Genomic DNA, 26,606 nt, shown 5'->3' with positions numbered 1-26,606 from the left:
AGTATGTAAATTACCAGTCGTTCTGAGTTTGAAAACAAGTTTCTTACTCAATTTGTGCAAATCGATTGAAAATATGTACGTTATCAGATTTACATCACAACTATTTCTTAAAATCTCACATTGATTTATGACAGAGGTTTAACACTCCACTATGAAGTGAAAACGATCAATCCTGCAAAACAGTTTGCATTCTGACCAATCCTGACGCGTTCACTCCCGAGAATGCTTTGGCCCCGCCCCTCACTCACTCTGGTTCGAGGACCGGCCGCTGCTTGGTCCTCCAGTTCCGCCCCTTCCTCCCATTTGCAGAGTTGATTCGGGCGTGACTCAGCAGCTAAGCACCAGAAACATTAAGGGACAAGGGAATTTAGAGTCGATGTCTTGTGATGCGGTGAAAATATCCCGAATCTTGACCGGGAGGCCTGGGTTCAATTCACAGCGAGTGCAGGTGCGTCTAATAACAACTTTAAACAGGTTCATTCGGAAAAACAAGGGAACCGAGTAAAAACAATAGAAAATGCATACAATGTGGTGGGGTTCTCAATGTTCAGATGATTTTAGTCTTTACCAAGTGTTTCAGGGCCCCAATGGGTCCCAGTACAGACTATTCCACTCCACCTAGTGCGCAGCCAGATACCAGGATTGTGGGGCAAATTGTTGTGGTGGGATCCAGAGGTGCTTTCCCTCTATTTTGGAGGTAAAAATAGGTGAGAAGAAGCAGGGTTTTGTATGGAGTTACCTGCTCCCCTCCTGTTGTAGCAACTTATTATTGCCCTAACTTGACCTCGTACGTTTTTGGTAGCGATCAGTGACATTTCGTAAGCCAACATACAAGATCTGTCACTCTGTTTAAGACAGCAGAAATCTCTTGTAGCACAATAGTCATAGAACAATACAGTGCAGAACAGGCCCTTCAGTCCTTGATGTCACGCTGACCTGTGAACTGATTCTCACCCCTACACTATCCCAAAATCACCCATGTCCTTATCTAAGGATTGTTTAAATCTTCCTGATGTGGCTGAGTTGTCTACATTAGCAGGTAGTACGTTCCACAACCTTACCCCTCTCTGAGTAAAGAACCTGCCTCTGACATCTGTCTTAAATCTATCACTCCTCATTTGTAGTTATGCCCCCTCGTGCATACTGACATCATCATCCTAGAAAAAGACTTCCACTGTCTACCCTATCTAAGCCTCTGATCATCTTGTATGTCTCTATCAAATCCCCTCTTAGCCTTCTTGCCAAGGAGAACAGGTTCAAGTCTCTCAGCCTTTCCTCGTAAGACCTTCCCTCCAGAGTAGGCAATATCCTGGTTAATCTCCTCTGCACCATTTCCAATTCCTCCTGTCCTTCCAGAAATATGGGCACCAGAACTGCACACAGTATTCCAAGTATGGCTGCACCAGCTTTTTGTATCTTTGCAGCATGATATTGCGGCTCTGGAACTCAATTACTCTATGAATGAAACCTAACACACCATATGTCACCTTAACAGTACTATCCACCTGGGTGGCAACTTTCAGGGATCTATGTACATGGACTCCGACATCCCTCTGCACATCCACACTACCAAGAATCTTTCCATTGACCTAGTACTCTGCCTTCCTGTTATTCTTCTCAAAGTGCATCACCTCACATTTAGCTGCATTGAACTACATTTGCCACCTCTCAGCCCAATTCTGCAGTTTATCCAAGTCCCCCCGCAATCTGTAACACACTTCCACACTGTCCACTACTCCACCGACTTTAGTGTCATCAGCAAATTTACTAATCCATCTACCTATGCTTGCGTCTAAGTCATTTCTAAAAATGACAAACAGCAGTGGTCCCAAAACAGATTTTTGTAGCACACCACTAGTAACTGGACTCCAGTTGAATATTTTCTATCAACCACCACTCACTGCCTTCCTTTAGAAAGCCAGTTTCTAATCCAAACTGCTAAATCACCCTCATTTCCATGCCTCTGCATTTTCTCCAACAGCCTACTATGTGGAACCTTATCAAAGGCTTTACTGAAGTCCATGTATACCACGTCAACTTCCCTACCCTCATCTACATGCTTGGTCACCTTCTCAAAAACCTCAATGAGGTTTGCGAGACATGACCTGCCTTAACGAAACCATGTTGATTATCTGAAATCAAATTGTTGTTTGCAAGATGATTATAAATCTTATCTCTTATAATCCTTTCCAAAACCTTTCCTACAACAGAAGTCAGGCACACTGGTGTATAATTACCTGGGTCATCTCTACTGCCCTTGAACAAAGGCACAACATTTGCAATCCTCCAGTCCTCTGGTACCAAACGTGTAGACAATGATGACTCAAATATGAAAGCCAAATGCTCTGCTATCTCCTCCCTAGCTTCCCAGAGAATCCTTGGATAAATCCCATCCAACCCAGGGGACTTGTCTACTTTCACTCTTTCTAGAATTGATAACACCTGTTTCTAACTAATCACGATCCTTTCTAGTCTAATATCTCATACCACATTCTTCTCCTCTACAATATTCTCCTTTCCCTGAGTGAAAACCAATGCGAAATGTTCGTTAGCACCTCTCCGATCTCCACATGGTACACACTCAACTTCCCATTCTGTCTTTGATTGGACCTGTTCCTACCGTAATCATCATTTTATTCCTCACATACCTATAGAAAACTTTAGGATTCTCCTTTATTCTATTTGCTAAAGACTGCTCGTGTCCTCTCTTTGCTCTTCTTAACTCTCTTTAAATCCTCCCTATCTGATCTGTAACTCTCCATCTCCTCATCTGAACCATCTTGTCTCATCAACACATAAGCCTCCTTCTTCTTCTTAACAAGCGATGCAATTTCTGTAATAAACCACGGATCCCTTACCTTATCACTTCCTCCCTGCCTGACAGGGACATACCTATCAAGGATATGCAATATCTCTTCCTTAAACCAGCTCCACATTTTCATTCTCTACATCCCCTGCATTTTGCTACGCTATTCTATGCATCCTAATTCCTGCGTAATTGCATTATAATTGTCCTTGCCCCATTGATAACTCTTGCCCTGTGGCATGTACCTGTCCCTTTCCATTGCTAAACTAAACATATCTGAATTATGGTCATTCTCTCCAAAGTGCTCACCTAAAACTAAATCAAACACCTGGCCTGGTTCATTACCAATCACCAGATCCAATGTGGCCTCCCCCCTTGTTGGCCTTCGACATACTGTATCAGGAAACCCTCCTGTACACACTGGACAAAAATTGATCACCCAACGTATGAGAGTTATAGCATTCCCAGTCAATGTTGGGGAAGCTAAAGTCCCCCATAAGCTCTTCAGCCACGTTCTCAAACAGACTCGCTACCTCTCTGCACAGAAGCTAAAGTCCCCCATAATGCCCACCCTGGTACTTTTGCACTTACCCAGAATAATTTTGCTAATCCTCTCTTCAACTTCCCTGGAACTCTGTGGAGGCCTATAAAAAAAACTCTAAGCAGTGTGACCTCTCCTCTCCTGTTTCTAACCTCAGCCCACACTACCTCAGTAATAGAGTCCTCATCAAAAGTACTCACAGCCACCGTTATAATATCCTTGACTAACATGACTTGCATGGACCCATTGCAGTGCTTCAAACTCCATGAGGCAGCCATACTCTCTATGACAGACAGACTCAGTCTGGAACCTCCTCTGTCAGTATTATTGCCAGAGCCCGTAGCCTTTGCACTACTTAGCCATTTCTTGATGTTATCCAAACTGAATCAAACTGGCTTAAAACTCGCATCTGTGATGTTGGAAACCACTGCAGAAGGATGAGATGGATCATCCCACTTTGCACTTCTGGATACAGATAGCTGCAAATGCTGTTGTCGTATCTGGTGCATGGATGTGTGAGGCCCCTCCATCAGTAAAGGTGGGGATATCTGTGATGCTTCCTCCAGTGAGTTATTTAATTGTCCATCACCGTTCACAACTGGGTGTAGCAGAACTGCAGAGTTCCGATCTGTTCCATTGGATGTAGGATCACTTAGCTCTGTGGCTTGGTGCTGATGCTGTTTGAAATGCAGATGGTCCTGTTTGGTAGCTTCACCAGGTTGGCACTTCATTTTTAGGTACACCTGGTGCTGCTGTTGGCATGCCCTCCTTTCCTGTCCTTTGTGATGGGTGAGAGCAGGATTTACAAACCCACGAGATTACAGATTGAGCTGGAGTACAGTTCTGCTGCTGTTGATGTCCCACAGTGCCTCAGAGATCCAGTTTGAGATTCTACATCTCTTCAAAGTCTGTCCCATTTAGAACGGTGATAGTGTCACTCAACACAATGGAGGTTTTTCTCAACTTTCAGCCAAGACTTTGTCTCCAAGAGGAATGTGTCCTGTCCGATACCGTCATGGACAGATGTATCTGCAGCTGGTCAATTCATAACAATGAGATCAAGTATGTTTTTTCCCTCTTGGTTCCCTCACCACCCATTGCAGACTCAGTTGAACAGCTGTGTCCTTTAGGACCTGACCGGCTCAGTCAGTAATTCTGTTGCAGAGCTAGTCTCGATTGTGGACATTGAAATCCTGTACCCAGAGTACGTTTGACACCATTTTACTTCCCCAGTGCTTCCTCCAAATGGTGTTCAACATGAAAGAGAAGTGATTCATCAGCCAATGGAGGACAGTACCTAGTAATCAACAGGAGCCATGAGACTTCCTGGTGTCCGGAGTCAATGCTGAGTACTCAGAGGGCAAATCCTCCCTGTCTGTGCCACCACCTCTGCCTGGTCTGTCCTGCCGGTGGGACAGGACATATTCAGAGATTTCAGGAGAAAGTGAAGACCGCAGATGCTGGAGATCAGAGTCGAGAGTGTGGTGCTGGAAAAGCACAGCAGGTCAGGCTGATGAAGGGCTTAGGCTCGAAACGTCGATTCTCCTGCTCCTCGGATGCTGTCTGACCTGTTGTGCTTTTCCATCACCACAATCTCAATATCTTGGGATGGTGATGGTGGTGTCTGGTCATTGTCTGTAAGGGTTGATTTCATGAGTATGAGAATGTCAGGCTGTTCCTTGATTGGTCTGTGAGACAGCTCTGCACATTTTGACACCAAACTCCAGATGTTAGTCTGGAGGACGTTGCACCATCCAGAGGGCTGATTCTGTGGCTGTATTTTCTGGTGCCTTGTTAGATACCGAGTGGTCCACCCAGTTTCATTCCTTTGTTGAGACTTTGCAGTGATTAATACAGTGAGTAGCTGGCTGGGCCACTGTCGGGTTGGCAGGATTTTTTTTTGCCATTGACAATGGTTTCATGGAGATCAGGAAATTCCTAATTCCAGTTATTTTTTCTTGAATTCAGATTCCACCATCTGCCAAGTTGGGATTCGAACCAGGACTTCAGTCATTTGTTTTAATATTTTGGATAAAAGTTAAATATATTAGGTTTGTTTAATCACTTTAAATATCACTTACCCAGGTTTTGTTTCTTTGTGAAACACTGTCCATCCTCCTGTCTCCTCCATCCAACAAGAAGAGTTTGGAGCACATGGCGTTTCTCTGTCACTAAGACTGAGATAATCCAATCTGCTGCTTCCCTCCCTCTCACTAGCCCACAGAGCCAAACTGCCTCACATGGTGTTCCTGGTTTTTGTGCTAAACTTACATCTTCTTCCAGTCTCTTGTCAAGCCTTATCAGAACTCATCTTGACCCTTTACCCTAATTTCACTAAACTATAGACTTTCCAACTCTCTTTCCTCCTCCTTCTCATCAGTCCCCCTCACGGATTCACCAATATTGTTCCTTGTTCTGTCTTTTCTGGTTTTATCCTTCTCTCCCAAAATCCTGCTCCATCTCCACTCTCTCCCTTACCTTTCTGAATTCCTTGCATTTGGTGTCCTTGGCCCCTCCTGTATCTCACGTACACACTGCCAGGAGGTGCCATTGTGCAAAAGCACCATGTTGGGTTTCACATGTACACTGACGATGCCCAGCTCTCCCTCCCCATCATCCCTCTCCATGACTCCACTGTTACTCAGTTATCAAACTGCTTACCACATTCCCACTACTCGATTAGGTGCAGTTTCCTCCAATGAAACATTGTAATGGTTAAACCAATTGTCTGACAAATTCCTTTCCCTTACTGCTGAGCCCCTCCCTCTCACTGGGAACGATGCAGCAGAACTACACTCTTCACAATATTATTACAGTTATATCTGATGTGAAGCTGACCTTCTGATCAGACATCTACACAATCCCAAACACCAGGAATTCCAATCTCTTAAATGTTGCTTGTCTCCTCCTCACTCCAGATCCATTGCTACTGAAACCCCTTACCCGTGTTCCGTTAAACTTGATGAATCCGAAACAGAACCCTTGATTCTGTGACTGACTCAGAATCTGGTTTCAAACTCCCCCCTCTGTATTTACCCTGAGACACATCAGTATTTATTCTGTCAAACCCCTTAAGAATCTGGTGGTGCAGTCTGATTGTAGGTTGTGGAAATGGCAGGGGATGATATGTTGTATCTGGGTGGAAGGTAAGGACTTGGTGGGGGGAGGGGGCGTGGTCTATCCTTGTTGCAGTTGGAGGTGTGGGTTTCAAAGGCAGAGGTGCAGGAAGTGGAGGAGATATAGTGGATGGTATTGACCACATGGGAGGGGAAATTGCAGTCCTTGAAATACGGGCCATTTGGTATGTTCTGGCCTCACTGGAACACTGCAGTAAGCATGAGACAGAGACGTTGGCCAGGGAACAGGCTCGTGTGTTAAAGTGGCAGGCAGCTGGAAGCTCGGGTCTGTTTTTGCAGCAAAACGTAGATCATCAGTCGCCATTTCCGCCACCTCCACTGAGATGCTGCCAGACCAGGTTCCTGTCCTCTCCATTAACAGCTATGCACCCTCCCAATCAGATCATAATCCACTCCTTTGTCTTTCCAAATGTTCCTGTCTCTCTCTGGGTTCTGTACCTGCCCATTATTTGCTCTTTAACCCCTATCTCCTGCAGTACAAAGATCTGCAGGTTAGTTGAATTGGCCAAGCTAAATTTCCCATAATGCTCAGGGATGTGTAGGTGAGGTGCATTATTCAGGAGAAATATACAGTAATAGGGGAGGGGAATGGGTCTGGGTGGGATACTCTTCGGAGATACGCTGTGGACTTTTAGGGCCGAATGGCCTGTTTCCACACTGTCAGGATTCTAATTTTCCCAGCTCCCATCGGTTCTGAGGAAGGGCCACTGGACAGATTCCTGTTCCCAGATGCTGCCAGACCTGCTGAGCTTTCCCAGCACCTCCTGCTTGTTGTTCCTGATTGACACCATCCATCCACCTTCCGGGTTTGATTCAGGCAGGGGGAGGATCCCACCACTGACCTCACAATGGGGTCCAGCTGATTGATGGCAGCTTCGGACCAATAGGAAAAGGGGGTGGGACTGGTGGACGAAGTGGAACCAGCTGGTCATCCAAACAATGGGAGTGAATGAGGGGCGTGGCCAGTGGGATGACACGTCACCAGTAACTCCGCCTGTGCAGTGTCACGTGACTCGGCCGTCGGTGAATGTGGGAGACCCAAACAGGGAAGGGGAGAGTGGCCTCGGAGACGGAGACAATGAGTCACTTTAGGCTGGGAAGTGTTAATTACACTCTGTACGGGTCATTAATCTGAATTAGAAACTCTTTCCCGTGTTTGCAGCAGATGGGAAAATGGCTGCGGCCCTCAGGAGGTGACAGGTCTTGGGATATGGCCGCCATCTTTATTGGGGCAAGGTACAGTGAGGGGCATGGACATGTCCTCTTTCTGGGATCGGGGGGGGGGAGGGTGGGGGGAGGGGGTGGTGTACGATTTGAAGAGAGGCATTTACACATCAGTCACATACCAAGAGAAAAATATGTCTTGTATTCTTCCTGCACTGGCTCTGAGTTTTGTTTTGAGAATTCATTTCATAGGATATTAAATCAGAATAATTGAGGCTGGGATCTCAAAAGTAAGTTTTTACAGTCAATGGAGTCATCAGGATCTGAATATCATTGACGTCTAAATGTGGAAGGAGAAAGGTTTGTGGAAAATATCTCCAATATTTTTGTTAAGCAGGAAGATGTACAAATTCGTGGTTGGATCACCTTTTGGGTGTGCGCTATGTTGTGGGCCCTGCAGCAGAGGAAGGAGATATTGGCCTGAGAGGGAGCACAGATTTATCCAAATTGCACCTGGTCTCTTTGGGTCTAAATCTGAGAGATCTTACAATCACTCACTTCATGATGTTAACCTGTAAACTTCATATTTTCAATTAACTGTAAACTTCCCATCAAAAGTCCTTTTGGACTCGAATTCCAGCACCATTTCAGGTGGAACGTTCCAGATTCTGACAACGGTCTGTTCATTCAGAAACTGCTGAGGTCCATGTTGACTCTGGGGTTACAAAGGGCTGCATTGAAAGATGAGATGCTGTCCCTGAGCTCCCATTAGATGCATTGGAACAGTACAGGAGGCTGAGGGCAGTGTAGGTGTGAGCAGGCAATGAAAATGACAGGGCTGCACTGTGAGGGCTCCTTGGCTCAATGAGAGTGTTTTGGAGTTGGGTGTAAACAGGGCGAGGGGAGACAGGGAGAAGGTGAAGCTGAAACTCAGTTTTAGTTCAGGGAACAGACAGTTTTTCAATGATTCCTGCGGAGTATTTGTTAACAGTGTTTAATGTATTTTTCCTGAGGGCAGTTGAGAGCTAACCACATTGCTGTGGGTCTGGAGTAACATGTCGGCCAGACCAGGTGAGGATGACCGTTTCCTTCCCTACAGGACATGAGTGAACCAGATGGGTTTTCTGACAATCGACAATGGTTTCATGGTCATCATTTGCCTTTTCACTCCAGATTGTATTGGATTCTGATGTCCGCACAGCCATGTTGGGATTCTAACCCTAATCCTCGGAACATTGCACATGTCACTCATCTGGCAGGAATACCATTAAGCCATTGCCTCCCCTTTTTAGCAATGTTTAAAGAAAGTTCCATCATTCTACGTGAACAATGTGCAACGTCCATGTGTCGGCCTCTCCAAAAGGTTAATCAACAGAAATTTGTTTGGGAGTGAAATATTTCACTTTTTTGGGGGGGGAGGGGTGTTTATTAAACAAAAATGAATCTAAATAAAAATCTGATGCCACGGACATATAATTTCTGAAGCCGGAGGGGGATTACGGAGACAGGGAGGGTGGTGAAGCCGGAGGGGGATTACGGAGACAGGGAGGGTGGTGAGGCCGGAGGGGGATTACGGAGACAGGGAGGGTGGTGAAGCCGGAGGGGGATTACGGAGACAGGGAGGGTGGTGAGCCGGAGGGGGATTACGGAGACAGGGAGGGTGGTGAGGCCGGAGGGGGATTACGGAGACAGGGAGGGTGGTGAGGCCGGAGGGGGATTACGGAGACAGGGAGGGTGGTGAGGCCGGAGGGGGATTACGGAGACAGGGAGGGTGGTGAGGCCGGAGGGGGATTACGGAGACAGGGAGGGTGGTGAGGCCGGAGGGGGATTACGGAGACAGGGAGGGTGGTGAGGCCGGAGGGGGATTACGGAGACAGGGAGGGTGGTGAGGCCGGAGGGGGATTACGGAGACAGGGAGGGTGGTGAGGCCGGAGGGGGATTACGGAGACAGGGAGGGTGGTGAAGCCGGAGGGGGATTACGGAGACAGGGAGGGTGGTGAAGCCGGAGGGGGATTACGGAGACAGGGAGGGTGGTGAAGCCGGAGGGGGATTACGGAGACAGGGAGGGTGGTGGGAGGGAGGGTGGTGGGGCCGGAGGGGGATTACGGAGACAGGGAGGGTGATGAAGCCGGAGGGGGATTACAGTCCAAACATCACTGTGGTGTACATGGACTGCAGCATTTCAGGGAGGTGGTTAACCACCACTTTCTCCAAGACAAGTAAAGGTGGCCAATAAATACTGGTCTGGGCAGCAAAGGCAACCCCCAGTGAATAAAACCAAGCAGTGACCTCTCCGAGCTGACTTGCTGTGAAGTTAAAAACCTCTCTAGAAATGGAGTGGGCAGAGAAGAGAAACAGTGACATTTCACAGCTGCCCTCAGAGAGACCTCACCCTTGGAAGTACTCAGAGCCAGGGTTCAGCTCAGTGAGTTTCAGTCTCTTCAAACATCAATCTTAGTCAGTTTTATTTTATTAAATCTACAGTAGTGAGTAAGGTGAGGATTTCTTTTTAATGTCTTTGGGTCTCTTGATTAAATGTTTAAGATATGAAATGTAAGCATTGCTAATCTCGGGCAGTATTTTTTGAGAAGTAAGACTGTGTCTTTGTCATGGTCTGTAGGTTGTTAAGGTGGAGAGATGGCCTGTTGTAGAGTGGTGTGCTGTTCCTGTCGGATGTGGGAGATTAGGGAGAGTCTCAATGATCCTGATGATTTGTCTGCAGGAAGTGTGATTGCAAATCCTATTGGATCGCATGGATTGGTGGAGGAGTGATTAAAGGCAGTGAGGAGTTAACAGGAGCCGGGGGGTGTGATATGTGGCCGTCTCAGGATTGCAAGATACTGCAGATACAGTCAGGTAGATGGGTTACCTCCAGGAAAGCTAGGAGGGGTAGGTAGGTACTGCAGGAGTCTCCACTGGCTATCCCCATCTCAGACAAGTACACGGTTTTGAAAAATGTAGGTGGTAATAGACTTTCAGGGGAATGCAGCACTGACAGCCAAGTTACTGGTACTGAGACTGGCTTCTAACATAATGTGAGGTATATCCAGTTCCACACGATCGATGGTGATAGGGGACTCTCTAGTCAGGGGCACAGTCTGCCATTTCTGCAGCTGACAGTGAGACATCAGAATGGGGTGGTGCTGCCCTGGTGCCAGTGTCTCACAGAGGGAGCAGAATATTCTCAAAAGGGAGAATAACCAGTGGGAGGACATTGTACATTGGTACCAATGGCATAGGAAGGGGAAAGCATGGGGTCCTGATGAGCAGGGAGATTTGCTAGTGCCACTTGGGAGGCATTAAACCAGTGAGGGAGTCGGGGTAAACCTAAAGAGATAGTGAGAAAAGAGGTGAGTCTGAGGCTGGTACTGTTCACCGGTCAGACTGTCAAGGCAGGCAAGAGCAAGTCACAGAATGAGGTGCGACGGAGCAGTTGCACTGCATTTATTTCAATGCAAGAGACCTGACGGGGAAGGCAGATGAGCTCAGGGTATGGTTTTGAACATGTGACTGGGATATTACAGCAATTACAGAGGCATCACTCAGGGATGGATAGGACTAGCAGCTTAATGTTCCAGGGTATAGATGCTATAGTAAGGATAGAAAGGGACCAACAGCGCAGTGGGAGAGGTGTTTTTGATTAAGTATGACATTATGGCTGGGCTTCGGGAGGATATTCCTGGGAGTACATCCAGGCAAGTTATTTGGGTGGTACTGAGAAATAAGAAAGGGATGACCATCTTACTGGGATTGTGTTATAGACCCTCTCCCAATAGTCAGCAGGGAATTGAGACACAATTTTACCAGGAGACCTCAGATATCTGTAAGAATAATATGGATGCAATGATAAGTGGTTTTAACTTTACCAACATAGCCTCAGAGTGCTGTAGTGTTAAGGGCTTGGATGGAAAGGTATTTGTTCAGTGTGTACGAGAACGTTTCTGATTGAGTTTGTAGGATGTACCTACGAGAGAAGGAACAAAACCTGACCTGTTTTCTTTATTCATTCACAGGATGAGGCTGTCACTGGCTCGGCCAGCATTTATTGCTGCGTTTACCCAGAGGGCAGTTAAGAGTCAACTGCGTTGCTATAGGTCTGGAGTCCCATGCAGACCAGACCAGGTAAGGATGGCATTTTCCTTCCCTAAAGGTCATGAGTGAGCCACATTGGTTTTTCCAACAATTGACAATGGATTCCTGTCATGACTAGATTATTTTTTCCAGATATTTATTGAATTCACGTTCCAAAATCTGCCGTGATGGGATTCAAACCCTTGTCCCCAGAACGTTATCTGGGTCTCTGAATTAACTGTCTAATTTCACTCCATCATCACTGCCTCTTAGGAAATGAGGCAGGGTGAGTGACTGAGGTATCAGTGGGGCAGCTCATCAGCATCAAAGATCCCACAGTATTGTGGCTCAGTGGTTAATGCTGCTTCCTCAGCACCAGGGACCTGGGTTTGATTCCAGCCTCGGGCAACTGTCTGTGTTGGAGTTGACACATTCTCCCCAGTTTCTGTGAGGATTTCCTTCGGGTGTTCCAGTTTGCTCCCACAGTCCAAAGATGTGTAGGTTAGTTGGATGAACCATGTTAAATTTCCCATATTCAGAAGATGAGGTTTTGGGATGTGCAGGCAAATCTCTGCCTGATGTGAAAAGATCATTTTGGGGTCTTGGACAGAGGTCAGAGGGAGGTGTGGCCGCATGTTTTACATCTCCCATGGTGGTAAGGGAGGGTCAAGGGTGTGGAGCGTGGGTTGGTGGGAGGGTGTGGACCGAACAAGGAAGGCGCAGCTGGACAGAAATGATCAGGTAGAGTCAATGTGGCTTTGTACATGCACAATTGGGTCTCACTAACTTGAGTGAGTATTTTGAAGTGACGAAAAAATTGAATAAGGAAGGCGGTGAATGCTGTTGATATGGACATTCAACAAGGTTCCACAAAGCAGACTGGTTAGCAGGGTTAGATCACATGGAATGCAGGGAGAGCAAGCCATTACAAAACTGCCTTGAAAGTAGGAGACAGAGGATGATGGAGGGTTGCTTTGCGGACCGGAGGTCTGTGAGCAGCAATGTGCTGCAAGGATGGATATTGGGCCCTTAAATAAATGACTTGGATGTGAATATATGAGGTATGGTCAGTAGGTTTACAGAAGACACCAAAATTGGAGGTGTCATGGACAGTGAAGAAGGTTAGCTCAGAATACAACAGGATCTTGACCAGATGGGCCATTGGAGCAAAGAATGGCAGACGGAGTTCAATTTAGATAAATGTGAGCTGTTGTATTTTGAAAAGGCAAATCAGAGCAGGACTTATACACATAATGGTAAAGTCCTGAGGGGCGTTGCTGAACAAAGGGACCTTGGAGTGCAGGTTCATAGTTCCTTGAAAATAGAGTCACAGGGAGGCGGGGTAGTGAATGCAGCATTTGGTACGCTCCCCGTTATTGGTCAGTGCATTGAATGCAGCTGTTGTGATGTCATATTGTGGCTGGACAGGGCACTGATTATAGGTCTTCTGGAATTCTGTTTTCAGTTCCAATCTCGCTTTTCTTGGAATCAGGCATCTGATTGGGTACATGAAGAGGGAGGTTTTAGAGGGATAAGGGTGAACCGCTGGCAAATGGGACTCCATTAACGGTCTCCGTTATTGGTCAATGCATTGAATACAGAAGCTGGGATGTCATATTGTGGCTGGACAGGACGTTGGTTAAGCCACTTCTGGAATTCTGTTTTCAGTTTGAATTTCCCTGTTCTGGGAAGGATGTTGTGAAACTTGAAAAGGTTTGGACTAGATTAACAAAAACGTTGCCAGGATTGGAGGATTTGGGCGACAGGGAGGGACTGAATAGGCTGGGGCTATTTTCTCTGGAGAGTCAAAGACTGAGAGGTGTCTCCATGGAGATTTATAAAATCACGAGGGGCGTGGATAAGGTGAGCAGCTGGCGTCCTATTTCCTCAGGTTAGGTGGGTCCAAAACTAGAGCACATGGATTTAAGTTGAGAGGGCAAAGATTTAAAAGGGATCTAAGTGGCAACGTTTTCAAGCTGAGTGTGGTGTGTGTATGGGAGGGGCTACCAGATGAAGTAGTGAAGGCTGATAAAAATCACAACTTTTAAAAGGCTTCCAATTGGGTACATGAATAGGAAGGGTTTTGATGGATACAGACTAATAGCTGGTAAATGGGAATCCATTAGTTTAGGATTCCTCGTTGGCACGGACGAATTGGACGGAAGGTCTGTTTCTTTGATGTTAATAAATTAAGATGCATTCCTCTCTTTTGTGCAGAGCTAGCTGAAGCACAGATAATTATCCTTGGAGCTGAGAGGGTGAAGCAGTGATTTCGATCTTGTGCAGATTTGGTTGCAAGGTCTTGAATTTACAGAGAGAGAGAGGAATTGTTAACACTGTCACAATTTTTAGTAACTATTTTCAAGTAATTGGCAAATAATACAAGGTGAAAATGTGAACGCTATTTTACTCAGTAAGTTCTGAGCATCTGGAACAATCTGAACGACACAGATTCAGCAGGTATTCTGAAACAGACTTGGAATTTTACTTTTTAAGGAAAGATTTGGGAGGCTATGGGCTCATGGGAGGGGACTTGGGACAGATTTGCAGCATCTCCAGAGAGAGAGAGTACAGCCCCAATGGGCTGAATAGCCCCCAGCCCCTGTGTTCTGTGATACTGCTCTATTCACTGTGAATGATGAAGCTCATCCCAGGGCAGAGAGAGGGAGGAGTCAACCACTCTCATGGCAATGGTGCCCGGCTGATTGACGGCAGCTCCAGACCAATAGGAGGAGAGTCTGTGTTCCCCTGCAGCCAATGGGAGTGAATCAGGGGTGTGGCCAGCAAGCCGACACCTGTCCATGAGCTGTGCAGGTGCAGTGTCACTGGGTGGGGGTGGGAGACACAGCAGAGGCTGTAGGACCTGAATTACAAACTCCCAGTAAATTAAAACCAAAAGAACTGCGGAAGATGTAAAGCAGAACTAACAACCCGGAGGGTCTGGAAAATCTCAGCAGGTCTGGCAGCATCTGTGATGAGAAATCAGAGTTAAAGTTTAAGATCCGGTGTCCCTTCCACAGGACAGATGTTACTGAGGAAAAAAAGTCAGTTTATTTGCAGAAGATAGTGTGGGGGGAGGATATAAGGAGTAAAGGATAGGTGGGGATAGAGTGAGAAGAGCGGTTGGATAAAGGAGTGGATAACGATCTGGCTGGGGGAGGGTGATTAGCTGTTAATGGAGACAGTTAGTGGCTAACCATAGGTAGTGTGTAATGACAGGCTGTGAGACCAAGGCCTGGTGTGTGGGGTAGGGGGCTTCGACATGGGGTTCTTAACCTATGGTTAGCCCCTAACAGTCTCCATTGTAAGCTGTTGCCCACCTATATCACTCCACAATTGGAGCTGCCGAGTACACAAACCTTTGGAATATCCTCCCTAACCCCCTCTGTCCACCTTAAAGATGTATCTAAAAATCGTTCTCTTTAATCAACGTTTCCATCATCCGTGAAGCATTTTAGGAGATTTGTCAATGTGAAAGGCTCCATACAATGCAGGTAGTTGTTGTTACTGTCTGACATCAGGAGAAACAGGGATGAGCCCTCTCTCTCTCATACCTGATGAACAGCAGCAAAAGCAGGAAGCACTGAGCATGCTCCAGCCCACAATGGGCCTCGGATTATTGATGTTAATGGGGGAACGGGGGCTAGAGGTGCTAGTTGTTGCTTCAACCAATCGGAGTGAATGAGGGGCGGGACGATACTCAACCACGTGGTAAACCTCACTGACAGCACAGTGTGTTGTGGCCAAGGCATTGGAAATGTGTGAAGGTGCAGGGCAGGGGAAAGGAAAGACGTATTGACCAGAAAGAGAAGGAAATTTTCACAGTATGGAATGAGAGGTTTTACAGAACATAGTGCACATTGTAAAACACACATTTGAAAATCCAAATTCTTCCCCATTTTCCCTCCCTATAATGCATTTTACACTCCCTGAAATATCAACTGTGTGTTTCTCCCTCCACAGATCCCAGTGATCAGTGCCAAAGCCCCATTGCCTGTGGAAAAGGTGATGTTTGACTTCCTGTACAGCTGCAATTCGTGTGGTGAAGGTGCTCCCACAATGTGGTTGGGTAAGAGCTGTTATAGATTATTCACTCAGCGACAGTGAAGAGTTGACAATGTATGTGCAAATCAACAACAGTTTGTTTTTTTTTAAGTTTATAATTCCACAGAAATACTATTGAGAGCTTCTGACATAAAGCCACAGATTAGGTCAGGTGATCAAAAGAACTGCCAAATAAACAGGTTTTCAGGAATACCTTAAAGGAGGAAAGCAGGTCTGAGAGGGTTAGGGTGGGAATTCCAGACAGTGTTGCCTTGGCAACAGTAGAAACAGCCAGACAGGTGAAGCAATGAATAAACATATCGTTGGGAATCTGAAAGAAAATGAGTTGTCGGGGTCTCACAGGTTGTGTGGTGCAGGGAGACAGGGATGTTCACAGCCAGGAATTTCATCAAGGGTGAGAATTTTAAATTGTTGCTTGTTGATGGATCAACAAATTTTGGTACAAGTGAGCACTTGGACAGTAGGGTTTTAGATACTCTTGAGATTGCATGTAAGTTGAATGTGGGAGGTTGGCAAAGAGTGTGTTTGATAACGAAGTCTGGCGATAACACAGGGATGGACGAGTGTTTCAGTAAATGAGCTGAGACTAGGGTGGAGTTGGGTGACGTCACTAATGTAGAAATAGTGTTTTTGGTGTTAGGCTGCGCCTCCTCCTCACCACTCCCCCTCACTAAGTCACAGATATTGTTCCTTGTTCTATCTGTCTCTCTTTTCTGGTTATGTCCTTCTCTCCCATTCTGCTACAAACTAATATTTGACCTCACCGTTGTTGCAAACACCTCCTCCATCTCCACTCTCCCTTTTCTTTCTGAATTCCTTGTATTTGGTGTCCCTCCAGGATCTCTCCTTGGTCCCTCCTGTTTCTCACCTACATACTGCCAGGAGGTGACATCGTCCAAAAGCACCGTGTTAGGTTTCACATGTACACTGACAATGCCCAGCTCTCCCTCCCCATCATCCCTCTCCATTACTCAGTTATCAAACTGCTCATCACACTCCCACTACGCGATTGGCTGCAGTTTCCCCCAATGAAACATTGTAGTGGTTAAACTCATTGCCTTCAGTTGCTATTACAAATTCCTTTCCCTTACTGCTAACCCCCTTCCTCTCCCTGGGAACTATCTGAGATAGAACCATACTCTTCACAATATTGCTGTCATATCTGTAACCCCAAGTTGACCTTCTGATCAGACATCTACACAATCACAAACACCAGGAATTCCAATCTCTAAAATGTTGCTTGTCTCCACCTCACCCCAGCTCCATTGCTACTGAAACCCCTGACCCGTGTTGGTGTTGCCTTAAACTTGACGAATCTAAAACAGAATCCGTGATTCCGTGACTGACCCAAAATCTGCTTCCAGACTCCCTCATGATGGGAAACATCCTCTCGGTATTTAACCTGTCAAATTCCTTAAGAATTCTACATGTTACAATGAGATCACCTCTCATTCTTCCCAAATCCAGTGAGTGGAGTCCCAACTACTTCAGCCTTTTCTTAAAAGATAATCCCTGCGAACCAGGGTTCATCCCAGTCAGGTTTCTGTGAAATGCCTCTGATGAAATGATGTATTTCCTTAAATAAAGGGACCAAAACTTCTGTCATTAATCCCAGATGTGGTCTCACGTCAATTTATAAACTTCATAAAGTTCCTCTCAGGTATATACTCCAAACCACTCCCTTTAAACTTGCACTGATGTTGAAATGCTCAGCAGGTCATGCAGCATCTGTGAAGAAAAATCAGTTAAAGTTTCGGGTCTGGTCATCCTTCCTCAGATACATTAACTCTAATTTCTTTTCACACCTCCTGCTAGACCTGCTGAGCTTTTCCAGAAAATTCTGTTTCTCTTCCTGGTTTACAGCATCTTCAGTTGGTTCGGTTTTCATATCATTTAAACTTGCCATCTCTCCTTAGGATTTGTCATTTCCACCTTGGGAAAAAGATTCACATTTGTTTGGTCTCCCCGACTCTGGGGGAAAAAAGAAACCATGACTAGTCACCCTATCATTGCTCCTTATAATTTTATACAGTTCGATAAAGCCACCTAAAGTGTCCAGTGCTGCAGAGAAATAGCCTCAGCCTATTCAGCCTCTCCCTATGGTTCAAATGTTCCAATACTGGCAACATCCTAGTAAACTTTTCTGAACTCGTGCAAGTTTCCCAACATCTTTTCTGTAACAGGGAGACTGGAATTGAAAGCAGTCTCGGGATTCCAAAAGTGGCCGAGCCAATAAACTGTACAACCGAAACATGATCTCCCAAATACTATCCTCACTGCACTGCCCAATAACAGCTAGCATACCGCACACCACCTTCACCGACCTGTCTACCTTCAACCCCACTTTCAAGGAACTATCAACCCACACTGCACGGTCTGTTTGTTTGTCAACACTTCCCAGGAACTTTTCTTTGAGAAGTTGAGTCCTATTCTGGTAACATCTTTCTGAAATGAGGGAGACTACAATTGAATGCAGTATTCTAACACTGGCCTGACCAATGCTCTACTCAGCCACAACGTGACCTCCTAACCCCTGTACTCAGTGACAGAATCCCCACAGTGTGGAAGCAGGCCTTTCGCCCCATGAGACCATACCAACCATCGGAACAGCATTCCACCCTAACTCTGTAACCTATCATTACCCAAAGCTAATCCAGCTAACCTGCACGTCTTTGGATTTGTGGGAGGAAATTAAGAACACCAAGAGGAAGCCCACACAGGGAGAATGTGCAAACACCACACAGACAGTGGAGTCGAACCAGAGTCCATTTATTGACCAGCGCATTCAATTAAAGGTCAGTGTCCCAAATGCCGCATTCAGCACCTGATCTCCCTGAAACCCCACTTTCCAGGAACTATGCAGTTGTTCTGAGCCCTTCAGAGGGAATTAATGCGAGGAGGAGAAAACAGGAACAGGGTTGAGTTGTAGATCAATAAAATAACTCTGCATCTTCCCCCTCTCTGTTCCCCCCCGTCTCCCCACACTCTGTCTGGTTTCCCCTCCCCCACCCCCGGCGGTCAGTCCTTTGTCGCGCCCCCCCCACCTCGTCGGTCGCACTCCCCTGTTGGTCTGTCCCACAAACTGTTGGTCTTTCCCCCCCTCTGTCAGTCGCCCCCCTGTCGGTCGCACATCTCTTTTCCCCCTCCGTCTGTCCCCCCCCCCCAACCGTCGGTCGCCCCCTCTGTAGCCCCCGTCTGTTCCCCTCCCCTCTAATCCCGCTTTCTGCCCTCATCCATTTCTGTGCCTCCCCTCTCTATCCCCCCTCTCTGCCCCCACCCATTTCTGTCCCAACCCTCTCGATCCACCCCCTCTCTGTCTACCCTCCCCTCCCATTCCCCTAGTTCTGTACTCCCCCCTCCGCAGGGAAAATATCTTGTCTATTTACCCTATCCATGCCCGGCCTGATTTTAAAAAATTCTTTCCACTCACCGTTCAGCCTCTGATGCTCCAGGGAAAACAGCCTATCCAGCCCTGGCAACATCCTACAATTCTTTTCTGACCCCTTTCAAGTTTGAGAACATCCATCTGATAGGAAGGAGACCAGAATTGCATGGAATATTACAAAAGTTGCCGAATCAATGTCCTGTACAGCCGCAATATGACCTCCCAACCCCTATACTCAATGCTCTGACCAATAAAGGCAAGCAGACCAACTGCCACCTTCACTATTCTATCTACTTGCTGCTCTACTTTTAAGGAACTATGAACCTGCACTCCAAGGACTCTTTGTTTAGCAGCACTACCCTGGAACTTACTGTAAACTGTAAGTCCTGCAAAAGTTTGTTTTTCCAAAATGCAGCAGCTCGCATTTTTCTAAACTGAACTCCTCAGCCCATTACCCATCTGATCCAGATCCTCTTGTACTCTGAGGTAATCTTTTTCCCTGTCTACCACACCTCCCATTTTGGTATCATCCGCACACTTATTTACAATACCTCTTATGTTCACATCCAAATCATGTATGTAAATGGCGAAACGTAATGGATCCAGCACCGATCCTTGTGACACTCCACTGGTCACAGGCCTCCAGCCTGAAAAGCACCCTCTGCCTTCTACCTTCGGGCCAGTTCTGTACTCCATACGATCTAACCTTGCTGACCAGTCTCCCATGAGGAACCTTGTCAAACGCCTGACTGAAGTCCATGTAGATCATGTCCATGCTCTGCCCTCATCAATCCTCTTTGTTACTTCTTCAAAAAACCTGAGTCAGATTCATGAGACATGATTTCCCATGCACAAAACTGTTATTAATATCCAGGATTTAACTCTGTACATCGGGGTCTGCGTTGCCCAGTTATAGGTGTTAATATTCGGGATGAAGTTCAAGTACACCAGCATTTTGTCAGTGACTATGTATTGAGTCTTGTTAATGTTACCAACACAGTTGAGTTCCTTTTGAACGGTAGTCCCCGTATCCCTTGTCCACCAGGAAATGGTGGCAGTGTCTTTACCTCTGGACCAGGAGGATCGGGCTCAGAGTTGAGGAACAGCATCTTTGAAGAGGATGATTAGAAAACCCGCCCAAGCCACCAGGCCATACTGTCTCCCAGCTGTCCCTGCCTCAGCCTCTAAACAGAACCTTCCTGTAATTTCTCTCCTGTCAGACTCTCCCATTGCTCAGATTGTCCAGGATCCCGTTCTGCTGCTGCATTGTTCGTGTCCCTCACTGACCTGTCCATCCCCCAGTGTCCTCCACATTCATTCATTGTTTGCAATCACATTACCCCAGTTCTCCAGCCCCACTCCTTCCCGTCTATAGAGAAGAAGACGGGAAGGTTAGCCCTGCTGCCTCACAGCATCAGGTACTCGGTTTCGATTCCAGCCTCTGGCAACTGTCTGTGTGCAGTTTGTACATTCTCCCCGTGTCTGAGCGGGTTTCCTCCCCCAATCCAAAGATGTGCAGGACAGGTGAATTGGCCATTCTAAATTGCCTATAGTATTAGTTACATTAGTCAGGGGTAAATATAGGGTAGGGGAATGGGTCTGCGTAAGTTACTGTTTGGAGGGTCAGTATGGACTTGGCAGCTTCATTGGCAGCTTCCTCCCTCTGGGAGCAGGACCCAGGGGAATGGCCCCTTTCCCCCCCCCCCCCCCGACACTGTGATCAGACTATCAGTGGTGCAGCGTTTTGCAGAAAGTTATCAGAACTCTTTTGTGAAGATTCAGGGTTTTTATGGAAAGTGACCAGGATGGGCCTGCAATTAGAGTCCCAATTTGGTTCATTTTAGTAAGACGGGTTTCGGCCAGAGTGTGCAGGAAGCAGTGTATGCAGGGTGGTTGTCGTCAGAGGATTCACCAACAACGCCCCCCCCCCCCCACCCCACCCTGGTGGACTCAGAATCAGACTCATTGATTTGGTTCTTCGTCCGCAGACAAGAGCTAGGAAACTGAATTCAAAGAGAGGAGAGAGAGTGTGAGAACTGGGTGTGGAGGGAAGGAGTGAGGAGATTGGTTTGGATTTCAGTTCACAGATGAAAGAAATTGTTAGACTGAAAGTTAAAACTTTGGAAAAGATGAAACTACAATTTAATACTATAATTGTCTTATAAAGATCCATCCAGTATTAATATGGTGAGTTGTGTTCTCAGGTGTAGGGTACTGAAAGGGTGGATTTGTGGATGAGAAATTCAAATTGAACTTCATGTTCAGATCTGATAGTTACTTGATCCGTGCCGATCTGAATATTCATTGGCCTTTTCATGTGGAAGGAAAGGTGTGTATTCTGTCCGTGGGTGAATCTTCCAAATCTCAGTGTGACTGGAAAAAAATACTGAGGTACAGCCAAGTCCATGTTAGGGTGGTGACTGTGGAGAGTGAGTTCATTTGTTTTTGAAAGTCTGAAAAATCATGGCATGTTTCCCAGGAACAATTAAGCCATAGCTTTTCTTTGTAGAAGGACAAGTCTTTAATTAACCATACAACCAGAAAGACACAAGGATACCTGCACCATGGGAAATACTATGAAAACTGGATTGTTGTAAAGGAGTTCATTCTCGATCATGGATTGTAATCCATTGGCGTTGTCACGTTGGTTCCAGTGCCGTGGGGAAGCACTGGAAATATGATGAATGCAGTGTAGGTTTCAGTTATTAAACTGTAAAAAGTGCAGAACAATTTAAAAAGGATGTTCTCAGGGCTCAGGGGTCTGAGTTATAGGGAGAGGTTGGACAAGCGAGGATTGTTTTGTTTAGAGCAGAGGAAACTGAGTGGGTACTGTTCTAGAAGTGTATAAGACCATGAGGGGCATGGATAAGGTGAATGCATTCAGTCTTTTTCCCAGGGAATCCAGGACTGGAGGGCATCAGTTGGAGGTTAGAGGGGAAAGAATAAAAGGGAAGCTGTGAGACACCTGTTTTACACAAAGGGTGGTATGTATATGGAATGAGCTGCCAGTGGAAGTGGTTGAGGCGGGTACATTAACAACAGGTAAAAGACATTTGGACAAATACATGGATAGCAAAGGGTCAGAAGCAGATGGGCCAAGTGCAGGGAAATGGGGTTAGTGTGGATGGACATTCTGGTCGGCATGGGCCAGTTTGGGCCAAAGGGCCTGTCTCTGCTGCAGGATGCTATGACTCTAAGTGCATCTGCTATTTCTCCCACTAACTCTGTTGGTATCCTGGGATGTATTCCATCAGGGCAAGGAGACTTATCTACCTTTAGCTCCATTAGCTTGCCCAGCTCTAACTCTTTCATGATAATGGTTGTTTCTAGGACCTCACCTTCCTCAGTTTCCTTATCAATTACTGGCATGTTCTTAGTATCCTCCACTGTGAAGACTGACTGCTGTGTACTCATATTCCTGAACCCTGCTGGATAGGAATAACTAGGCACAGAACTCTGAGAGGTCTTCTTAGAGTCTTTATTGATGAGACATGGCAGTTACCTGGATAGTGTACATGCAGAACACCACCAGGCAGCAACAGGTAAAGCCCCACCTGTCTGGTGTAAAGCTCCCATTCTTATACCTTTTGTGGTTTGGGACTTTGAATAGATTCTGTCTCTCAGTATTATCTCCACGGCAACGGTCAGTTAGAAAGTCTAGTTCAGTTTCGCACTTTGCCGTTAAAACATACCCCCTGTGGCTCCCTCAAGTATCTGACACGCACTTCAGTTTCAGTGGGGCTGTCTATCAGGATTCAGATATGGAGGAGCTGGTGTTGGGATGGGGTGGACAAACTTATAAATCACACAACACTAGGTTATAGTCCAACAGGTTTATTTGGAAGTACAAGCTTTTGGAGTGTGCTGTGATTTGTAACATGATCAGGATTATCTCTATGGTAACAGTTAAGTGCTTCAACAATGAGAGGCCACATTTCCCCACACAATAGGTTCCCCTTTACCAGTGTAAACTGCTATTCCGGCCCTGGGGACAGCTACTCATCACTTTTCTCCCCCAATCCCATCTAGCTTTCTGTTGGTCTTTAAAGTTTTTTTCTAATCTCCTAGTTTCTCCTTGGTTATTGCCAATTTGTATGCCTTCTATTTCAATTTGATAGACTCCCTTATTTCCTGAGCCACTCATGGCAGATTACTCCTTTTCCTACAGTCCTTCCTTTTCACTGATATATACTTTTGCTGAGCACTTCGAAAAATTCCCCCGTTGTCCGTCAACTTTCCCACGGTAAAGTCTTTGCTTCCAGTCTACATTAGCCAACTCCTGCCTCATCCTATTGTAGTCTCCTTTGTTTAAGCACTGGATCTTGGATTGGATTTAATCTTCCAGCTTTCCAGCTGTGTTCTAAGTTCAACCAGATTTATCAGAAGTCTTTTATCAGATTACGAGGTGAGGCAATGTTTCCTGGGTGTTTTGTGTTCCATTGTCGAAGACCTTGGCTTTGTATTAAAGTACAGGATAGATATTCACAACAGAGTATTCTGGACGGTGTGAATGTCCTCACAGTCTAAAACCATAAATCACTGTCTCCCCTGAGTTTAAAATTGCAAAATCATTATCTCCTACACGCTTCCTCACTATCTAAGTTTGGAACGCTAATCCACCTGACTATCCTGCTTTTTCCAAAAGATGAAGGTGGTGAGTTTTGGATGCAGCTTTCCAGTTATTACCGTAAGAAGATGAGCACTGGGCACAGGAGAGGCAATGCAGCCCTTCGAACCAGCCCCACCATTTAATACGGTGATGATTGAGCTCACCTCGGTCTCAGCTGGGTTTTCCCACCTGCTCTCTCTCACCCTTCATCTCATTGCAAATTCAACATCTGTATCTCTTCATTAAATCTGCTCATTGTCCTGGCATCCACCGCATTTTGAATAGGGAATTCCACAGATTCACAACACATCGAGATAATCATCCATGGAGTCCACACCAATACTCTAATGAGCATCCCATTCAGACTCACCCATTCCCTGTATTTCCCATGGTTAACAGTTTAACCTGCACATGCATGGATACTGTGGGCAATGTAGCATAGCCGATCCACTTAACCTGCACATCTTTGGACTGTGGGATGAAACTGGAGCAGCCAGAGGAAACTCGCACAGACACGGGGAGAACGTGTAAACTCCACACAGTCACCGAAGGCTGGAATCAAATCCAGGTCCCTGACGCTGAGAGTCAGCAATGCTAACCATTGAACCACCTCTGCTTAAAATCTGCTCCTCCTATTCACTTCCCACGCCCCAGTTGGCTGAATCTATATTCCTTACATCAGAAAATCAGGTTGTGGAAGCAGGTGTCTCAGTAAAACCCAGTGACAGCCCACAGGTCCTGTCTGTCTGAATGGGGATCCTATACACAACATCCTCCAGCCTATACTTTTCATTCACATTCCAGAGACAGGCTCCAGTGACTTCATGGGGGCTACAACTCCCACAGTACCTGTGGCAGGGACCGCACGTGTGTGGGGAAACCCTGCACGCTACATGTGCAGAATGTGAGCGGGTTTTGGAACATGTGCTTTGGGTAAGTATACTTTGAGGACGAACATATCGGTTGGGGGGCAGGAGGTCAAAGTGTCATTACACCCATGTGGGGCCAAAGGCCATCCTCAACTCGTCATAACACTGGGCATCGACCAATGGGAAACAAGGAAGGATCTGACCCATTCTCCCAGACTGAAGGTTCCTCTTCTGTCTAGGATCTGCCATCTCCCTTTCTGTTTACTTTTGTTTCATTCTGCTGTTACATTATTGACTTGCAGCAACTGAAGGGAAAGGAAGTGAACCCAGAAAGGGTGTAGTCTAACCAGGGACGGGAAGTGGTGGCATGGATCTGTTTATCAGTAACTCCATGAGAATGGGGAGGGTGTACATTAGGGGGTAGCAGAGTCAGAATGGTGGGAGAGAGAAAGTGGGTTGGCGGGTTACAGCTTCGGGGGAAGAAAGGGGTAAAAGATATTCCAGAGAAACTAGAATTGTCTGTTCTGAATTTCTAATCTGTACATATTCCTTTATATAGGGTGCTAGATGGTGAAGATTTGCAGACTGAAATCTCAAAGTCATGTGCAGATTGTGATTAAGTTAACCAGCATTTGAAGAACCAAAGATAGAGAATCACTCCACCAAAATCCTGCAACACTCTCCCTCCCAGCATTGTCGGTCTCTCTGCACCAAATGGACTGTGAATGGTACAAGACAGCAGCTCACTACCATCTTCTCAAGGGTAACTAGAGATGGGGAATAAATGCTGGCTGAGCCAGTGATGCCCATATCCTGGAAATGGTTTCTATCTCTAGTTGCTGAACCCCAGTTGATGTTACTGCAGGATGATGAGGGACGCTGAGTGTATCCTCCAGGAGGCAGCACCATCACATTACCCCTGCCTACACCCACACAGTAACACCACAACGTCACTGGAACAAAAGGCAGTAAAACCAAAGGAGGACTTAGATATCGTTCTTGAGGTAGAGTCATGAAAGGGGATTGGAACACAGCAGGAACAGGAGACTGAGCTGGATGGTCAGCTGTTTCCCATTGAATGGTGGAGCAGGATTGAAAGGCCGAATGGCCTCCTGCTGCTATCTCCCAGGTATGTATATAGCCATGGAGCCCGGGAAGGAAGGAGTGCGCAGGGATTCTCCAAGAGATTGCACTTCCACAACAGGTTTTAGTGAGCGATGGTTTGATGGATTTTATTTAACATTTACAAACCTTGTGTTAAAGATAAATTTTGGTTTTAAAATGTTGTGAAAGTTTTTTGAACAGCAAATAAAATTAAAGAAAATAATTTGTCTGAATATAACAGTTTTAAAACTTTCAACCTCTGTAAAACAAAATCCTGTCTATTCCTGGACACCACCACTTTCCAGCTACTCAAGCTCCAGGGAAATATTCCTTCCCTGTCTGAACCTTTGGTTTGATTTAACTGCTTTTCAGTTCTCATTCTGTGAGCTGTGAAGCGTTCTTTTTCCCCATTTCTCTGACCAGAAATATTATCACAGCAACCTTCCCACCATCAAAATCATCATTACGCCATTTTGCTTTTGATTAACATATAATCACCAGCAGTGCAAAAGTGAGGGCTGCAGATGCTGGAAACCAGAGCCTAGATTAGAGTGGTGCTGGAAAAGGGCTTTTGCCACAATGTTGATTTTCCGGCTCCTGACCTGCTGTGATTTTCCAACGTCACTCTAATCTAGACATATAATCATCTGCAGTAAACCATTTGTGTAACCAATTGAATATTTCCAAACAAAGCCCATTACGGGCCAAGCAAACCATTACAAGTGACAGAGTGAGAAAAGGACGAAATCAAAGTAGAGTTGTGGGGAGGGGGCAGCGGTGGAGATAAAGCACTGTATCCCCTGCGGAACCCACCTCTACCTAAAGGCATCAAGAGCATTGATACACACCACATGC

The 26,606-nt window shown here is 46.1% G+C and overlaps 1 long non-coding RNA gene across 2 annotated transcripts; it reads left to right on the top strand.

Moving 5' to 3' along the window:
• The first annotated feature begins 316 nt into the window (after positions 1–316).
• LOC132809151 (uncharacterized) lies at positions 317–25,949 on the top strand. 2 transcript variants are annotated; one of them, XR_009642230.1, is made up of 5 exons: positions 317–448; positions 11,662–11,770; positions 15,683–15,788; positions 24,583–24,711; positions 25,207–25,949. It is a non-coding gene; the product is annotated as an uncharacterized LOC132809151 (long non-coding RNA). The 2 variants fall into 2 exon arrangements; XR_009642231.1 differs by lacking the exon at positions 317–448 and adding an exon at positions 8,826–9,011.
• The last annotated feature ends 657 nt before the right edge of the window (positions 25,950–26,606 follow it).

This window comes from Hemiscyllium ocellatum, unplaced genomic scaffold (genome assembly GCF_020745735.1).
Source record: "Hemiscyllium ocellatum isolate sHemOce1 unplaced genomic scaffold, sHemOce1.pat.X.cur. R23, whole genome shotgun sequence".
NCBI lineage: Eukaryota > Metazoa > Chordata > Chondrichthyes > Orectolobiformes > Hemiscylliidae > Hemiscyllium > Hemiscyllium ocellatum.
This window is presented reverse-complemented; position numbering and strand designations above follow the sequence as displayed.